Below are 16,874 nucleotides of genomic sequence, written 5' to 3' on the forward strand. Positions count from 1 at the left end.
AAGAGAGAGAGACTCCACTTGCCAGATATAAAATATATATACCCGAAGGCCGTTAGGTCCCTAGACATTTGTAACTGCCAATAAAAAGAAACTTAAGATACCCTGTTCCCATACACCCCCCTCCAAGGTCCCTAAATACAAAAATCTGTTGTTACCCAACCACCTGCACCCAAGGTCAATTCTAGCTCGATGCACAGAAGGTCAATTTCAGATTGCCCTTGTTCCTTGTTAAAAAGATACAGAAACCTCTATTCAAGTGACTCTGGCTGCTACGCTTTACAGAAGGGCAGCCTGGCGGATATTCTCTGTCAATAAACCTCCGCTTGAACTCAGAGATGTGTCTCTCATGGGTATTTGCACCAGCTACCCTAACAAAGGCCATGCCCCCAAGCCCACCTCCTCCAGCCACCCTCACCCTCCTTGGTTTCCACTCAGTTAACCCCTATCAGGGGATTAATTCACTGATTCGGTTAAGACTCTCACAACCCAAACATTTCTCCCCTGAGCCTTCTTGCTTGTCTCACACATGAGCTTTTGGGGGATAGCTTACATCCAAACCATAACACTCCTCTCTAGGGTTTATGGCAAGCCCACCTCTGGTTATTTTACTCCCAGAAAGGAGACTCTTCCTCCAAAACTTTTCTTTAACTAAGGAGGAAGGAACTGTAGAGATTGGCTGGTCCAGGCCCACATCTTAAAGATGAGGAAACCAAGACCAAGGGGTGAAGAGCCCAAGGTCACATGGTGCCAGAGTTGGACTGGAACCCAGTCCTCTGGCTCCTAGTCCTACAATTCTCTCATCACTATACAAGACAGCCTCTTTGAAAAGCCGTTTTGTCAGTTTCTAGTAAAAACTGAAGATACACAAAATCTCAGGGGTGTGTTGGTGCTAGTCAGCTTTTTGTGACTGTGACCAAAACATTTGACCACAAGAACTTAGAGGAGGAAAAGGTCATTTTGAACTCACAATATCAGAGTTTCAGTCCATGGTCAGCAACTCCCGTGTTAGTCAGGAAACAGAGAGGGAGAGACAGGAAGAGAGAGAGAGAGAGAGAGAGAGAGAGAGAGAGAGAGAGAGAGAGAAGGAATCAAGGGCAGGGGAATGAATCCAGAGGAACAAAGACAGAGTGAAAGAGTCCTAGAGAAGAGCCGAGTTTCATAGACAATTAGGAGATAAAGTTTGGGATTGAGACTGAGGATGCATCTCGGTGATAGAGTACATGACCAGCATGCATGAGGCACTAGGGTTTGACCCAGTGTCTCAAAAGAATATTCACTTAGAGAACTAATGGGATTTGCTAATGCAATTGATATGAAAGATTAAGGAGGAAGAGCACATCCAAGATTATGACTTCACTGCCCTCTGGGAGAAGACTACTCAGAGGGGAGGTGCTAAATTCTGTCCTGGACATGGTGTAGTTAAGGCACAACCCAGCCTTCAGAGGGAAACCTGCCCTTTTCAGTGCCCCATCCAGTGTCAATAATGTCACTTCCTTGGCCCTCACCAGATCCGTGTGCATTTGCTTGATGCACCAGAGATCTCCTGGTCTCCATTCCTGGGGTTCTCAGGAAGGATCCGGTTACTCACATGTCAGCTCTTCTGCCATCAGGCCAGCTTCGAAGCAGCAGGTCCACCCAGGTGCAGGAGACAGGATGCTCCCTCCTACCTCTGCCTGCCAGGTAAAGTGGGTCAAGAGAACAGGGCTCCTAAATTCCACCCTAGGGCTTCCATTCCACCTGGACCTGACCTCAGAGGAGACCCAAGCCAAGAGTCACATAGAAGTATGAAAGGGCTTGCTGCTGCCTCCCCAGGGAACACTCTGCTCTGACAGCCATGGCATGCACCCGACAGTCACCATCTGCCTTGGTAGCCCTTAAAAGGGAAAAGAGAGGAAAATCCTTCTGCAAGTGGAAAGGTTTACGTGCCAGTGAAAATTATTCAAAAATGATGAACGAAATCAAAATCTTTGGGGGTCATGCTGCAAAGGCCTTTCCTTCAAGTATTAGTCTTGCTCTTCGGACTCATCCATTTTTTTTTCCTGTCATGAATAGCGTGGAAATGCAGGCTTTATCGAGAGGGACTCGCTGATTCTCAGTGGCTGCAAATGGATTTCCCAAAGGCTGTGCACAGTTGGTTTTCCTTCCGCTTTTCATAATTTTCATTTATTTTTCTCCCATCCTCACTCTGGCATGAGGCCAGTGCTTTGGGGTTGAATAAATTTAAATCCCATTACTGATCATTGGAAAAGCCAAGCCCACCTTTGAGCCATGTTATATAATGTAAATTTTTCAGATGAGGGGATTATAGGTCGTCCATATCCCCACTCACACTTACCCAGGAATCCACCAGACACTAGTGAACCAAAGTCTTAACTCAAGTTTTGTGTAACTCCAGGATGCCTCCAATTATCTCAATGACTCTTTCAAACTTCTCGAAGATTTCTCAAAACAAATTGAATTTTCATTCAGCATCCAATTAAAAATAAGGATATGTCATGTAAGACTTTGAAGCAAAGCTCCTTAACCTGGGGTCTACAGGTCTATAGAGACTTTGGTAATCTATGCACTTGAACAAGAAACAAAAAAAGTTCCATCTCACCACCACCACCACTAACCTCCTAGGGAAATGTAGCATTTTCTTCCAATCTGAACACTGGCAACAAACCACAGTAGCAGTAGAAGGATCTGGAGTTTGCATCCATAAAATCCATGAATATTTTCATTCACCTCTGATTGCTACATGTATCAAATATTTTTAAATATTTATATCCAATGCTACTTTGAAATCACAGTAATTATTAAACCCTCTGCTAGCTTGATATTTAAAGTGTTGGTAAAGAAGCCCATTTATTACAATATCACAAATTCATTTTCTTAACACTTGGATAACTGTATTTCAACATAATTGGTTTCTTTTGGAATTCTCTATGTATCTGTATTTTGTATTTTATTTAGAGACAGGGTGTGACTGAATTGCTTAGCGCCTCACTTTTGCTGAGGCTGGCTTTGAACCCATGATCCTCCTGCCTCAGGCTCTCCTGAGCCTCTGGGATCACACTGCACCCAGCTATATTTTTAAACTTTATACTGAGTAAAGGTTTATAGGCCCCACCAGATTGATGACTGCCTGGTAGTTCATGAAGAAGAAAGAGACTAGTGGAGGGGAGAAATAGGCAAGAAGGAAGAAATTCAAACATCAGATGGGGAGTCTACTCATGAATAGTGCCACGGTATTCTGAGCTTACTGAGGGAAGAGGTGTCCGAGGGTGAAGAGCAGCAAGAGTCCACCCCTCTTCCTAAAGGACTACTCCTCAAACTCTATTGTGTAATGAACTTGGCCTTTCCCAAAGACAGGTCTGGCCCTTGTTCTCAGCTCCTGGGAGAAAACCTCTAAATTCTTGAAAGTTCCTTCATGATGGAGTGTCTTTGTTATTTCTGGTGGCCCCCCTGACCACCCCTGATAGCTTGTGCTAACAGGTGACCCAGAATTGGCCCCTCTAGGGAAGAGTGCTGGGAACTGAGTTCAGCCTTGTGGACAATCTGTCAATCATGCCAATATACAGAGCCCCAATAAAAACTCTGGACACCAAAGTGCAGGTGAGCTTCCTGGGTGGGCAATGCTCCATCCGTGTTGTCACCCCTCAACACTGAGAAGGTCACATGTCCTGAGGACAATGGAAACTTTGCATTTGGGACCCTCCCAAACTCGACTTTATGCTGCTTTTCCTTTGGCTGATTTTAACATATTCTTTCCCTGTAATAACCATATCTACAGATATAATAGCTTGCAGGGAGTCCCTTAAGTCCTTATACTAAGTTATTAAAGCTGATGGAGTTCTCCAAACCTGCAATTGGCATTAGAGGTGAAGGTGGTCTTGAAGGTGGTCTCTTCCCTCTAACTTTCTAGTTGGACCCCATCCCTTGTAGCTGGGGTCATAAGCCTCGGACAGACTTGGCTGTCTGGAGAACGGTCTTCATACCTTTCTGTTTGGCTAAAAGGTGTAAATGTGTATAAGACTACCTGGAAATCTCACTAAAATTGCAGGTTGTGCTTCAGGGGGTCAGGGGTTTGGCCTGAGATGCTACATTTCTATCAAGTAACAGGAGACGTTAATGTTGTTATCTGCAGACCACATTTGGAGTGGTGAGATCCTTAAAGCACAACTCCAGTTGCCTCTCTTCCCTGCTTCAGACCCTCAGTGGGCAATCCAGGGGCCACCTGAGATAGTCCACGCCTTCAGGAGCCAGCCCTGGCCTTCTCCTCCATTATTGGATCTGCCAGGGCTCCAGTAATCCACCCAGAACGTAAGGCCTCCATCTGCACATGGCATGTCCATCATAGGAATGTCCATCCAGCCTGCTTCTGGCCACAGGCCCACCTCTTTATGAGCCTTGTCCAATCCCCAAACCAGTACATCCAAAAGCATCAACAGAGTCAGGCAGCTCCACTCTGGTCCTGGTCCCAGGCCCGAGCTCAGGGAACTAACCTCCTACCAAGGTAAGAGCCCCAGGCACATATCACAGAACAAAGGCCACATCTTCATTTCCTGCCTCAGCCCCCACCTGGCTACCTGAGGAGACCCGGTCCCTTTCTTAACCTGGAGCCCAGTTCTTTATGGAACAGGGCTAAGTCCTGAACTCAGGTACCCAGGCCTTTCCCAGTGGCAGGCTCCTGCCAGGACTGCTATCAGATGCCTGCTGCAGGGATGCCACTGTTTTCTCTGCCCCACATCACCCTCAGTCTTTGTGTGGACTTTGTCTAAAAATTGCTGCCAACTCTTTGGATATTTAGATAAATTTTCAAAAATATTCACCCTTTGCTACCCCCTCCTCAGGAGAGGTTCACTTCTCATTGGTGTTGGGCTGGGTCACATGATTCACTTGACTTCACAGTGGGAAGTGTGCTTTTGCACTTCTTGTCTTTGGATATAACCACATGAATTCCTTTGCCCAGTGGAACGTTAGAAAGCATAAGACAATAAGAGGCTTGAAATGTGCTTGGGTTATTGGGCTTATGCTCTTGCACCCTGCTGATCTATCACGAGAAGAACATGCCTTTAGATAAGAACTGGGCCTGGGACTCAGAACAAACACACACAGAACAGATCTGAGCAGATCCCCATCAAGGAGTTTTGCCCAACCAGATTCATAGCTTAAAGTCCAAACCAGATCACCTCACATCTGGTAACCCTTAGCTGTATGAGTGGGATTTGGAGGTTCGTTTGTTATGCAGCAGAAGCTGACTGGTGCACCTTTAGACATGTGTGCTTTTATCATTTGACTGAACCTCCTGTGTGTTCCCATCTGCTCTAGGTCAGTTCTCCCAAATTTAACCCATGTCAGGGGCAAAACATGCCAGGTCCCAACCCTTTTTTTGCCGTTTTCTCTTTTTCATCTTTTTTCTCTAGTGATGGGTGCAGGGTTATATTTAACTTCTATGAACCTCAGTTCTTCAGCATTGTTGGAAATATTGGATATAAGTGTTTGTAAACTCTCTAGAACAATTCTAGGCATGTTGAAGATATTTATTAAATGGTAACAAGTCAGCTGTTTCCAGGCTGATTCCTAAGAAATAACTTGGGCATCACTCCATTGAGGTGCTAGTGAAAGAAACAAAAACCCACCTCACATTTTCAATCCTTCCTTCCCTGGGCTTTTTCCACCACCACCACCTCGCCGATTCCCATGATTCTCATGGCCCTTGTGTATGCCACTGTCCTGTCCACTCTCACTGCTGTCTAGACTACAGGCCCCTCAAGACAGGAAACATGGCTCACTCCTTTTTGAACCTCCAGCCTCTACCACTGTGCCTGGAACAGAATGTGCTCCATAGGTATTATTCAAAGGACAAGTCAATTAACTAGTCAATGAATAAGTCCATGAATCAATGAAGGAATAGAAGGAAGGGAGGGAGAACTCAAGGATTTGGAAGGATGAGTGGATGGTTGGATAGAGGGGTGGATGGAGGTATCTGCACCTGTGGAAGGGTGCACAGGTGAGTGGATGGTCTGCCTCATCCCTGGGGACATCCAGCTCCCTCATGCACATCTTTATCAGTCCCCTCCAACCCTTGCTCATTTCTCTACTTCCACAATCAACTCCTGGGTTTATTTGCAGTTTCCCTTTGAACAAATAACAGAAACTCTAATTGGTTGCTGAGGGTTTCTAGCATTCTAATTGTGAAGCATGCTCCTGAATGACTTAGGAGCTAAGGGGAGCTCGAAAAAGCCCAAAATGCTGAGGGAAAATGAGATACATGACATTCTGGAAAAGAAACCAATTTTCTTTAACTGAAACTGTTGCCTCTGTAACCCATTTTATAAATCCAATAAATTCGCATAATGCTATTGTAAATCCCTCACAAAGGGGAGGGAGGGAAAGGAGAATGAGGAAAAAGGATAATAAAACTCTTGCAGAGGTTCCCAAAGTTATTCCTCCCTTTAACGACCATTCCTTTGATCCTCGGGGTAGTTACTGAGAGTCAGAATGCCTGGATTCAAATAGATTCCACCAATTCCACGTGGAGTTGGCCTTGGAAAAATCACAACCCTCCCCAGTCCTCCACTCCTTCCTCTATGAAATGATGGTAACTTCACAGTTGTGAGGATTACTCAGATCACACAGATAAAGTTCTTAGGAATCGGCCAGGCACAGACAAGTTCATGGCAAATGCAAGCAATTATGATTACTATTACTCCCCACCAGCTCCCCAGGTAAAGAACAGCCCCAGGAGCAGAGTGACAGAGAACATGGATAGATCAGCACTCCTCGGAAGTTCTCCTCTACCGTCTAATCTATAGATCTTCTCCACCCTGATCACCCTTCAAAATCCTGGGCCTCACTCTTTACCAGTCCAATGCCAAACATCATGTAACCTAAATATAGATGTGGGCCTTAGGGGCCAGCTCAACACAATGTTATGCTAAAAGAAACAGTCCATCAACCAGAAGAAATTTTAAATACAGGCAGTCCTTGACTTTCAATAATTTGACATATAATAATTCAATTTACATTTTTTTCTCTTTATGGTGATGCACAAATGAGACATTCAGTAGAAATGGCACTGTAGAGTTTGAATTTTTATCCTTTCCTGGACTATCCACAGGATTTTTCTCTGCCACTGCCAGGCAGAACAGCAAGGACTCAGCTCTGAATTGGCCCCCAGATCAAGAGGGAAAGAGTCCATATTCTACAGTGAATCGTGTCGCTCAGTTGTGGTGTTCCACAGGCCGGGGGAATTAAATACATTTTGGTTTATGATATTTTATCTTACATTGAGTTCTCAGGATACAACCTCATCATATGTTGAGAAGCATCTATAAATATTTATTCAATCAAAGAAATTTCAAGGGAGAAGTGCATTCTTCATACACAACAACAAGCACCTTTAAAACCTCATTGTTGTGGTTTCCAATATCCAGCCCATAGCATTCGCCCAAAACTCTCTCTCCCTCCTTTACCTTCTCCCAATCCCAGTCCTCAAAATCCTCAAGACTTTTCTGTTTCTCACCCCTCCATAGGTTCCCATATTAGTTCTCTATTGGGTAGATCAGCTCAGACTTCTGAAGCCTTCAGTGCTTTCTCTCCATTACATTTGGTAGCTGGATTCCATATATTCAAGGCAAGTCTGGGAGCTGACCAAGTGGCCCGTACTTCTTTCCCGCAGAATCAGGGAAGAGGCTAAAACACTCATTCATGACATTGTCCCTGCTCCACCAAGTCCTTCGATCTGGGCTCAAGCTACTTCTTCTGCTGGGAGTGCACTTCCCTTCTTTTGAGGAGCCTTTGGTTGCGCTGCACTCTGTGCTGAGAACTAGCAGTCAGTCAGGGATGGAAAATCAGGGCCAGTGGGCCAGAGATCTGAGGCTACCTTGATGACCACTGGCCTAGCATGTGGGCTAGGGGCCACTAATAGCAGTAAAGAGTTGGACTTCCTGAACCAAAACTCAGATTCTGTGACATTTAGGACAAAAAGCGTTTCATGGGTGAACAGGGAGGATAGGTCAATGCTTATCCTAAATGGCAGGAAACCTGGCTATAGACACCAACTGCTACCCAGTATCCCTATGAGGCAATAACCTCAGACACGGAAGGTAATAGAAAGTCTACAGTGGCATCTCCGTAACCTACCTCCACCTCCAGTGCAAGGCAGAGATCCTGGACCAGACCTTAGGGAGAACACTTTGGAAAACTCATCTTTTATATAATAGTTTATAGTTTTCAATAGACTGTCACCTAGGTCCTCAACTCCCCATGAGACCAACAGGAGAGAAATTCCTGTTCCAACCACAATTCCATGGAATGCCAAGCACACCACTTCTCCTCTCTGTGGCTCAGTTTTCTTACTTGCTAATGGAAGTGTATCAGTCAGGACAAACTAAACTATGCTACATAACAAACAAGCTCCAAACTGATGCCTTCATGCCACAGACATTTACATCTTGCTCATAGCAGATATCCAAAGTGAGCCTGTGAGGGGCTCTACGCTACACAGCTACACAGGCTGCCAGCATCTGTGGGGGCACCACCTGAAACATAAGTCCCCAACAGTCACATGGCAAGGGAAGGACTTACCATCTCAGAAGTGACACACACGAACCCCACTCACAGTAGCCAGAACTAGTTACCTGGCACTGTCTACCTCCAAGGGTTTCAAAATATAGAATGTTTGGTGAGCAATACTGTCTCTGCCCCAAGGTATGATAATAACACCTCTCTAATTAGGTGACCAGAAGGATTATTTATATTATATTTTATAATTATATTTCAAAGAGACTTTCACAATTCAAACTTTTAAAAGATATTTATTGAGCAGTTACTATCCCCTAGGACCTGTGCTTAGTGCTGGGAAGACAGCAGTTAGAGCCAGTTCTCATGGAGAATTAAGTGATCGCATCCATCAGGGTGCCCTGAGAGGCTGAGACCAATGCTCTGAAGACAGAGGGGTGGTGAAATGGGCAGTGAAAGAAGGTGCTGTGGGCTGGGCCTGGTGGCACATGCCTATAATCCCAGCAGCTCAGGAGGCTGAGGCAGGAAGATTGCAAGTTCAAAACCAGCCTCAGCAATCACAAGGTACTAAGCACCTCAGTGAGACCTGTCTCTAAATAAAATACAAAATAGGGCTGGGGATGTGGCTCAGTGGTCGAGTGTCCCTGAGTTCAATCCCCAGTTACCTCCCCCACCCCCCCCAAAAAAAAGATGGTGGTATAAAGAGCACTATTGGCAAAGGAGACGGTACAGACAAGGGCCCAGTGTCAGGGAAACCACAGCAGGTTCCAAGTTGTGAGAAAACGGCAGAGAGATGTGGAGGCGGAGACCCAGAGACACCTCAGAGTGAGAGAAGTTTACTGGGTGCTGCAGAAGTCAAACCCAGTGGGTTGGGACAAGGGTTCAGTTGTCCTTTACCACAGAGACAACTGTTGTCACCTAGTTATCGTGGTCTTCATTCCCAATTTGAAGAAGTGGAAACAGATGCTCAGAAAAACAAGGATAGCCATTGAGAGGTCCTCGGCAATTGAAAGAGGAGATGGGATTCTGACTCATCCTAAGCACTCTATGACCATCTCCAAAACCCTCAGGTCAACTCAAGGAGCAAAACATTTTCAGGTGAACCCACCCTGAGCTGGCTTCCTGCACTTCCCTGGCTTAGACCCCCATACCTCAATGGGGGTTCCAAAAAACATCTGCAGTATCAGCATCTGCTTTGGAGGAACCCTTTTCTAAGAAGAGCAGTCATGAGAACAAAGGTGCTCCAGACAGTACCACTAAGACCTGTGGGGGGAAATACCAGGAGGGCTGTTGGGGCAGCACCAGAGTGATCCAGTTTCTTCATTGGCTAAAAAAATAAGTGCTGAGCTCTTGCTGTGCACCATGCACTCTGCTGAGCACTGTCCAAAACCCCAGTGGGTTCAAAGCTCCACATCCCCAGGGCTATCCAGGCAGAGGCAGAATGACTGGCGGTCCTTCTGGAGGTAGGTTCAGGGGATGCCACTGTAGACTTTCTATTACCTTCCATGGCTGCGGTTATTGCCTCATAGAGATATATTCATGAAAAGAATATTTCTTCTCTGGCGCAGACACCACCTCCCAGGCAGTGAGGCGAACATATGTTATAACATGGGCCTGGGCCTGGGAGGGCTGGAGCAGGTTGAGGACAAGAAGTGAGGGTAGAGATTACTAAGCAGAGACCCCAGGCACTTCCTCTTCATCTCAGCAGGGCCGCCGTCTTACCAGGTGGCTTTGAGCAAGTGGTTTCCCCTTTCGAGCCCTCGGTTTCCCCATCTCTGAAGTCAAAGTGACGGACCGCATTGTCTTGGAATCTGAGGTGTGTTTTCCAGCTAAGTAATGAAGGGGGAAAGTGAGTCGACTCCAAACCAGTCTTTCTCTGGAGAACTGCAATTTGCCAAACAAGAAAATCAAGGGGAAATTGCAAAGATGATGAGGAATGGACCTTTTTTAAGAACAACAACCTAATCACAAGTCACTGCTGAAAAAGAGATGTCACAAAAACCTTGATTTGCAGCTTTGGGGAGTGGCATGCCATGGGATACAGGCAATTAACAACGTGAGAAGCCTTGAGGAAGCACGGATGAGTCACGGAAGGCAGTGTTAATAGGCTGGAAAGGATGTCAAACCCCACGTGACCAAAATCCCAGTCTGATTCATGAAGTCCACATAGAGCTGCCCAGCCAGTCATTCTGCTTCTGTCTGGATAGCCCTAGGGATGTGGAGCTTTGAACCCACTGGGGTTTTGGACAGTGCTCAGCAGAGTGCATGGTGCACAGCAAGAGCTCAGCACATATTTTTTTGCTAATGAACAAACTGGTATCACTCTGGTGCTGCCCCAACAGCCCTCCTGGTATTTCCCCCCACAGGTCCTAGTGGTACCGTCTGGAGCACCTTTGTTCTCATGACTGCTCCTCTTAGAAAAGGGTTCCCCAAGCAGATGTTGATATTGCATATGATTTTTGGAACCCCCATTGAGGTGTGGGGGTCTAAGCCAGGGAAGTGCAGGAAGCCAGCTCAGGGTGGGTTCACAAGCAGCTGACTACTGTGGCAATCCTAGTTTAATCCCACTGGGAAATAACCCAGAGCTGTCCTGGCCAGTACACCAGCCACTAGCCACCTGGGGCTATTGAGTACTTGATTGAGCACTTGAATTGAGATACAGAATTAATGCAAAATACCCACCAGATTTTGAAAACTTGGTATGAGAAAAAAATAGAAGATATCTCATTAATAATTTTTATATTATGTATTGAAATGACAACTTTTTATATATTGGGTTAAAATATAGTATCAAAATTTATTCTACCTGTTTCTTTTCACTTCAGTTTAAAGGTACATATGTGGTTCACATTCATGCTCATGTTATATTTCTATTGTTCAATGTCAACATTAAAGAGACCCTAGAGTTATCCCACCCTAAGGGTGAGAAAGTTGGGGTTTACCCACCAATTTGTAGCCATGATTGGTGGGTGCTGCTCACCAATGTGCCTGTCTCATGCTCCAGGGGCTGCAGCAGTCAGAGAAAATCTGCGGCAGAGTTATGGGAACATGGCTCAGGAAACCATAGCATGCTCAGGAGCCTCAAGTGTCGGGGTGTGGGCAGAGCCCCTGCAGCCTGCTGCACTGCTCCCCAGAAACCTAATGATAATGTCTGTGTCCTATCCCAAGGCCCCACCCTCTCCCCTCCTAATTGAACAGCCCAGTTCCTCTCTACATAACCTTCTCACAAATCTTGCTTCCTGTCCCTTGTTTCTTTCTCTAACACATCCCAGTTGGCCTTGGTCCATTTTCTAGGATGACTGAGGTGGTCTGCCATTCCCAGGCCTCAGAGCCTTCCTGCCTCAAGCACCCTTTTGAGATTCTGAGAACTTCTTCCCTGGAAGAAATGTTTTTGCTAGTCACAGGAACCACACTCACAAAATTTTGCATTGAGTTTTTCAAGGGGTTCTAACCCCAGTGTCTACATATCGACCTCTCCAGAAGTCCATAAACCAGGGTTGAAAACTCCAACTGTGGGGCTGGGGTTGTGGCTCAATGTTGGAGCACTGGCCTGGCACATGTGAGGCACTGGGTCCAATCCACAGCACCGTATAAGAATATATAAATAGAATAAGTGTTGTGTCCATCTACAATTAAATATATATATATATATATATATTTTACAAAAAAGAAATAAAATCCCAGCTGTAATTGTCACTAAAGCTATAGATGGCTGCAGGCGCTCCCAGAGGGATCTCCTAAACTTCTGAGGTACCCTGTCCCAACAACATTGATTCTCTGGTTCCTAGTTAACAGCCAATGTCACAGAGATTAGCCTCACTGGTCACCAGGATATGAAGCACGAGAGTTCCCTGGACATGGGGTACAGAATGCTAAAGCCAGAGAGGCCAAGGACCTCAGTCCATCTTATGTATATATCTGATCTGTGCCAGCAATTCAGATCTTACACGTCACCCCATCTTGATCTTTGAAACGTGTTGGCAGGGCTGTACTCTTGATTGCACAGATGGAGATGGAGAAGGAGAAGCTCAGGATAGAAATGCTTGCCCAAGAGCAATAGCTGACTGTCAAAGGGTGAAACCAGGATGTGAAACAACATCCTCCAGCTTCCAGCTCTGTGTCCCTGCATCTACGTCAGGTTGCTCTCCGTGGAGGAGACTGCATCCAAGTTCATTCCACAGTAGTTGTGATCGGTGTATTGCTGACCTTGAGGCTAGGGATGTGCCTAGGCCCCAGTTATGGGGTGTGGGTGAACATGACATGTGCCATTTCTGTCTCATTTTTTTTCACAAAGAAATCCACAATCTGGATGGCACTTTTTTCCTCCTTCTATTGGCTGGAAGGCATTGCTTAAAGTGACCTCAGAAGCCATGTGAAGATGGCATATCAGCCTGGGCCCCTGAGTAATGGTGTGGAACAGAACTACCCAACTTAGAACCTCACCTCTGACTATTGTGAGGGAGACAAAAGAACTTGTTCATTCAGTGATCCATAAAAGTTAAGGGTCTTTTGTTATAGCAGCTGTGCCTTTTCTCCTAACTAATACATACCCTTAGGAAACATACTGCCGAGATCCTTTATTATACAGAGTCATTTCCTCCCTTCTACTCATTCATTCATTCTTTTAAGAGCCAAGGGATGCTGGTAAACCAAAACAGACATCAGGGGTTTCACTTTATCAGTCAAGGAGAAAAGGAGAGGACTTGGAGGTTGCCAGAAGAGCTCATGAGGTGCTAGACTGGTATCCTGGATCAAAGGAAGGAACAAAAGATTCCCTTTGAGGTAAAAGCATGTAGGCACCAGGCTCAACTGTGAGAGGTGCCCTCTTGCCAATGGGGACCACTGGGAATTGGTCTGAGCAACTCAAAAGGTTTAATTGCATTAGATTGGGAGTGGCGGTCCTACTCTCCAAAGAGCCTAAAATAACAGCGTTGGGCAGCACTGGGGAGAACGTATTTTCTTTGCCTTCTATTCACCTGACTGGTGAGGGAGGGCTTCCCACCAGAGGGCTTCCCACCCTAGGGTTCGGCCAAACTCATGACACCCAGCGCTGGGCAGCAGTTTATTGACCACATACACTCAAAGCCCCGGTGAGGAGAACACCATCCAACAATCAGGGCCAAGGGTCCTTGTACTCGGGAACAGAGTGAACCCCAAGCCTGGTAGTAACAAGAGGGCGAGGTGACCCCTGGTTCCCACAGGTGAACGTAATCGGCGTGCTTGAATAATTTTACAGGCTAGCTAGGAACTGAAGCCTGGGGGATGTGCAGGAACTGCCGTGGAGTGCGTGTCTGGAGACCTTCTCTGTGGCAGCTGAGGGGAGTAGGCCAGTGGAGGTCCTCCGGGGGTCACCAGACGTCAAGGCAATGCACAGTACTGGGCCTTACCACACAGAACACTCCCCAGGGATTATAGCATCAGCACCCACAAGAGTCCTCAGGCCAACATCTTAGTTCAACCGACCTCAACGTACAGGATCTCAGCCCAGAGATTCCCGAAGGCAGAACCCAACTCCACTGGTGCTCAGCTCCAGGCCCAAGTAGGCTCAGAGCTGTGATCCGCCCTGAGCAGCAAAAGCATTGGGAACTCACACAGTCCCCACCCTCCCTCCTTCCTGTAAATCTCTCTGTCTCCGTTAGGTCAAAAATTCCCACCCCCGGCTGTCTGAATCCCTCGCTTTCCTTCATAGCCCCCACACTTGACGCAGATTATACATTAAAACATCTGCCCTTTGCTCTTGTAAGAAAACGGACTCTGTAACCAAGACAACTGGTTTTGGCCTATAGCACTGAGCACCGGAGGAAGACAGCTGTCAGCGATGAGGGTCCACCTGGGACTCTCCCTCCTAGACCCCTGCCTCCTGTCCTTCTGTCTTCTTTGCTCCCAGGAATGGCGCTCAGCCAATCAGAGGGCTGGGTCCGTTCTCTGTGCTGGCCTTTCTCAACTTCTGTAATGGATTCCTGGTTTGAGACGCCAGCTGGGCTGACCCCACAGAAAGGGATGAACTTTGTCCTGCTTTTAAACATATCTCAAGCATCCATCTAATAGTGAGCTTCAAAACCCTGCGCCTGGCTGAAATGCTTCCCATGAAGGTGAGACCCTGTGGCCATGCTGCTGGGGTGGGAACTTCTAGCCACCAGGGCTCCCAAACCCACCTCAGCTAACCCACTTCCAGGCATGTTCTGGAAGTTAGGCTCCACCCAGACCCTCAGGCCACTGTCCACAATGTCCAGTACTGACAGGAAGAGAAACCCTCTGGACCCTGAGCATCCAGCACTCCTAGTGCAGGACCAAATCAGAGTTGTTGGTGATTGTGCCCCAATAGCCTTGCTAAATCCATGGTTCCTCATTAGAAATTAGAGGTGAGGCAGAGCTGCCACTTTGGGGACACAGGGACAATAATCACCATATTGCAGAAGAAGCTGAGGAAATCAATGTTTAAAAAAAAAGACACAAAAATTAGCACCCAACTGTCTAGATAGGGAAGGGGTGCTGCCCAAGCCCCAGCACGAGCTCTCCAATGGGTGGCCTGCGGGGAACTTGATCATAGCTGGCGGTTGTGCTCTTTTTCTGCTTTATCCCAAACTCACCTTCTGTCTTTCAGCTCCTGGGGTGTGGGAGTCACGTAGGGAGAAACCCCTCTGGACAGGAGGGGAGGCCACCTGGGGTGGTGGTGATGACAATGCCCCAGGATACGGTTGTAAGAGCTGCCACAGCTTCAGCAAGAGGAAATAATCTTCTCACCTGGAGGCGGAGAGGCAGTTCACTTCCAGTGAACTCTGTTATATTTTTAGTGTGTAGCCAGGGCTGGGAACTATGGTTAGTCAGGGCCAGGAACACTCTGATTCAGTGTATAGACCCAAGGTCACAAACAGTAACTCGTGAGCATGTGACCCCCATGTAACCTGTGGGCAGTGTCCCTTTTTCTTTGGCCTGCATTTCGAAATGACCTACGGAAAAGACGCAGGGGCTAATGGGGGCAAAATGAGGACTAAAATGGAACTGGCTGGGGGCTGAAGCTGGGGGCCGGAGGCTGTGGCCACCTCTGAATAAAGCACATCCACTATCCTAACTGCATCTTGCATTTCTTCCACTGGCCGAACCATGAGTCTGTTTCCTGGGTCAGAACCCTCTCACAACACACAGCTTATCCAAAAAACATGAAAGAATTTTTGAACCACATCAAGAAAACTAAGCCTTTTGGAAGAATTTAGCTCTGTCTCCATTGGGTCAAGAATTCATCATTCTGGAAGGGTGTGATGCTCCTGTCCTAATCCCTTGCACCTTTGACTTTGTAGATTTGGTCAAGGTTAAGGAGCTTGAGATGGAGAGATTAGCCACGAGTATTCAGGTGGCCCAGCCTCATCACAAACCCTCCTGAGCACAGAGCCCTTTCCTGGCTGTAGTCATAGAAATGGCAGGAAGGACCTCCCCATTAGCCAAGGTATCCAGGCAGCCTCTAGAAGCCTACATTAAGGTAAGGGTCTTAGTCCAGTGAGATTTACGTCAGACTTCTGACCTCCCACACGGTGACATAAATTAAATAAATTTGGGTTTCTTAAGCTGCTAAAATGGAAGCGATTCATTTCAGCAACAATAAGAAACTGATACAAGAGTCAAGCACTCTGAAATCAGAAAACCAGGATTCAACTCCCAGTTACCAGTGTCCAAGCTGTATCAACTTAACCCAATTAATTAACGTCTCTGAGCCTCAATCATTGGCAACTGGAGAAATTTGCTCTTCGCACAGGACCGACATGAGAATCAATGTAGACAGCGAACTGCTGGCATCTCGCCTGGCCCAGAAGACCTAAAAAATGTTCTCATCTGTCCCTGTCCACATGATTCTGCCAGTCTGTTGTGTTACTATGCCTTGACAAATAAGGAAACTGGGTTCAGATCCAACCAAGGATGTTCCCAATGATATGCAGCAGGTGGGTAAGTCTGGGGTCTGCACTCTGGCTCCACGAGTCCCCAGTTGGTGGTCTGCTCATAGGGCAGCTGGGGCAGGTCCCAGCAGCAGCAGCAGCAGCAGCAGCAACACTCTTGGTGATCCAGGGGAGGTAACTGAGGGTGAGCACTAGGGTGGGCTGGGGACTGGAGCCATTCAAGGTGGAAGACTCTGGGGTCAAGGTGTTCTGAGTCAAGCCACAGACTCCCAAGCACCTCCAGCCCCTGCCCCAGGCAGCACTGATCTTCAGCTCTCGGGGGCCTTAGGAGCTCCGGGGCCAGTTCACAGGCAGCGAGGCAGGCCCAGCGCTTAGAGAAGCCCCACGGGCTTAGCACCTGCCGTTGCCACCTTGAAAGGCTTAATCATTTTTAACACAGTATTATAGATTTTACTGAGGGAAAAATTCACATAACAA

This window comes from Marmota monax, unplaced genomic scaffold (genome assembly GCF_021218885.2).
Source record: "Marmota monax isolate L192 unplaced genomic scaffold, Marmota_monax_Labrador192_F-V1.1 WCK01_AAM20220418_F8-fsc00014, whole genome shotgun sequence".
NCBI classification, from domain to species: domain Eukaryota; kingdom Metazoa; phylum Chordata; class Mammalia; order Rodentia; family Sciuridae; genus Marmota; species Marmota monax.